Consider the following 3,590-nt stretch of genomic DNA (forward strand, 5'->3'; position numbering starts at 1 on the left):
AGAATGGGAGTTGGATTTTGTCAAATGCCTTTTCTGAATCAAGTGATATGCTCATGTGGTCCTTTTCCTTAGTTTTACTTATGTGATAGATTATGTTGTTTTTCTAATGTTGAACCATTCTTGCACACATGGTATGAATCACACTTGGTCATGATGCATTATTTTGTTAATATATGTTGTATTTTTTTTGCTAGTATTTTATTGAGAATTTTTGTGTCCATGTTCATGAAGGATATTGGTCTATAATTTTCTTTTTTAGTGATGTCTTTGGTTTTAGGAGCTCCAGTGATGCAGTGGTTAAAGCATTTGGCTTCTAACCAAAAGAATGGCAGTTCAAAACCACCACCTGCTCCATGGGAGAAAGATGAGGCAGTCTACTTCCTTAAATATTTACAGGCTTGGAAACCTTAGTATAAGAGAAAAGAGACACTAATATAAAATCCAAGAACTGAAATAAAAACGTATATGAATTGGAAATACCAGTATTATTTAATGATGTATTTTTTCTTATATATACATATCTATCCGTATCTATATTTGAAGGAGTCCTGTTGGTGCAATAGTTAAGTGCTCTATTGCTAACCAAAAGGTTGGTGATTCGAACCCATTCAGCTGCTCTGCAAGAGAAAGACTTGCAGATCTGATCCTATAAAGATTGCAACCCAGGACCCCCTATGGGGCATTCTAGTTTTTCACATGTGGTTGCTTTGAGTCATAAATCAGCTTGACAGTACCTAACAACAACATATCTATATTTATGCCTATCTATCTATTTGAATTCTGACCATTTAGAGGCCTAGAAATTATGACCACTCAGTAGCAGTGTCAAGGGACTAGGCCTTATTTGAGAAATGGCTGAGTCCATGTCTGGAGCAAAAAATATACAAGATGAGCTGGGAATATCTTGTCATACCAGAAAGTGAGGAAGATCTCAAAATACACTGAGGTCATGTCAAATTGACTCAGAGCCAACTTGAAAGGGCTCCCACTGGCTAAAATGGGACAATTTAAGCATAAATACAAAAAATAACTGAAGTGTAATGCAATGCATTAAATATGTTTAAATAAAAGTTAATAATTATATTAAAACAAAACCTCAACAATTATAAATAATTATAAATATGCACTTAACACTAGAGTTCCAAAAGAAAACACTGACAGAAGTGAAGGGAAGGATAGCAAACAGTCAAACAATAAAAGTTCTTTTTCAATGCACAGGGAATATTCTCCAGGATCATCAAAAGTTAGGTTACAAAACAAATCTTAATAAATGAAAAAGGATAGAAATCATACAAAGCATCTTCTTCAACCGCAATGGAATAACACCAGAAATTAAAACAGAAGGAAAACTAGCGAATATACTAAATATGTGTTAGAATCCTAATTCCTATACCTGTTGATGTAATCTTGCTTGGAAATATGGTTTTGTTTGTTGTGTTAGTAAGGCAATAGCATTGTAAGATATGTCTAGAATCTAATCACTTCTGAGTTATAAAAAGAGCAGATTAGACACAGAAGTATGCAAGTATGGAGGAAGACAGACACCATGTGAAGATTTTCTATCAGCCAAGGAACCAAGGAATGTCCAGGACTACCTATGAGAAAGGAATCTACAGGGTCAAGGCCATGGTTTGGTCTTTTAGTCTGTAGAATTGTGAGAAAATAAATTTCTCCCTTTCAAAGCAACCCACTTGTGATATTTCAATAAGTAACTAAGACATACTGTTAAGCAACACATGACTCAAGGAAGAAGTCAGAAAATACTTAGAGTTGAATGAAAAGGAAAGTACAACACACCAAAACTTATGGGATGCAGCGAAGGCAGTGTTCTTAGGGAAATTTATGAGAAAATTCTGACTTATAGCGACCCGATAGGACAGAGTAGAATTGCCCCCACAGGGTTTTCAGGCTGTAAATCTTTACAGAAACAGTCTACTTCATATTTCTCCAATAGAGAAGCTACCATGTTCAAACTACTGATCTTTTGGTTAGTAGCCCAATGTTTTCACCAGAGTGCAACCAGAGTTTCCTATCTAAAAGGAAGGAAGGAAGATGTAAATCAATAAACTAACCTTAAAGCTTGAGGAACTAACAAACAAAAGGAAACCAAGCCCAAAGTTATGAGAAGGAAAGAAATAACAAAGATCAGAGCTGATATAAATCAAATAGAGAATAGAAAAATTTGATTTATTGAGAAGGTCAATAAAATTGACAAACCTTTAGCTAGATTGAAGGAGCTCTGGTGCCATAGTGCCTAAGGGATTAGAATGTTGGCAGTTCAAATGTACTGGCCATTCCACAGAAGGAAGACTGGGTAATCTACCTCCTAAAGATTTACCCCCTCTGAAACGCAAAGGGAGTCATTACGTGTCAGAATTGACTCGATGGCAGTGAATTTGGATTTTGGTTTTTTAGCTAGATTGATAAAGAAAAAGAGAGAAGATGTAAATATCTAAAATCAGAAATGGAAGTGGAGACATTGCAACTGACTCTACAGAAATAAAAAGGCTCATAAAAGAATACTATGAACTACTGTAGAACAACAAATTGCATAACTTGGATGAAATGAACAGATTCTTAGAAACACATAAACTTTATATGTAATTCATATAAACTTTATATATTGATTCATGAAAAACAGAAAATCTCAACAGAACTGTAAGTGAAGAGGTTGAGTCTGTAATAAAAAACTCAACAAATATAAATCCTGGACCAGATGACCTCCCTGGAGAATCCTACCAAATACTTATAGAAGTTATGTTCCATCGCCAGAAACTTAGTGCCACCCTAAGCAATGATTTCTTTTTTATCCTTCTGTGCTGCACTCCCCTAGTTTCCACTAATAAACTGTGGTCTCTATACACTTGCCCATTCTAGAAATTACACATAAGTGGGATCATGTAATATTTGTTGTTTTGTGACTGACTTATTTCATTTTACTCAGAATAATGTTTCTACGTTCAATCGTATTGTAGCATGCTTTAGAACTTCATTTCTCTTTATGGCTGACTATTCCACTGTATTTATGTACCACACCCTATTTATCCATTAATCTGTTGATGTTTAGGCATTTTCCACCTTATGGCTATTGAACATTCATATACAAGTAACTTTTTGTGTTCCTGCTTTCAACTCTTTAGGTATATTCCTAGGAGTGAAATTGCTGGATCTATAGTGGCATAGTGGGTAAGATATTTGACTGCTAACCAGAAAAGCAGCAGTTCAAACCCACCAGCTGCTCTGTGAGATGAAGATGAGGCAATCTACGTCCATAAAGACTTATAGCCTTGGAAGCCCAACAGGGGTCACTAAGAGTTGGAATCAACTCAATGACAGTGGGTTTGGTTTTGGCTTTGGTTTATGATAATTCTATGTTTAACTTTTTGAGGAACCATGAAAATGTCTTTTACAATAGTTGTGCCATTATACAATCCCACGAGCAAAGGATGAGCATTCTTATTTCTCCACATCCTCACCAACACCTGTTCTTTTCCCTTTTTAAAATTATAGCCATCCTATTGTGTGTGAGGGAGCTTTGGTGGTGTAGTGTCTAAGGCACTTGACTGCTAACCAGAAGACTGGCTGTTCAA

This window comes from Orycteropus afer, unplaced genomic scaffold (assembly GCF_000298275.1).
Source record: "Orycteropus afer afer isolate SDZICR_OR568_19922 unplaced genomic scaffold, OryAfe1.0 scaffold00970, whole genome shotgun sequence".
In the NCBI taxonomy this organism is placed as follows: Eukaryota; Metazoa; Chordata; class Mammalia; order Tubulidentata; family Orycteropodidae; genus Orycteropus; species Orycteropus afer.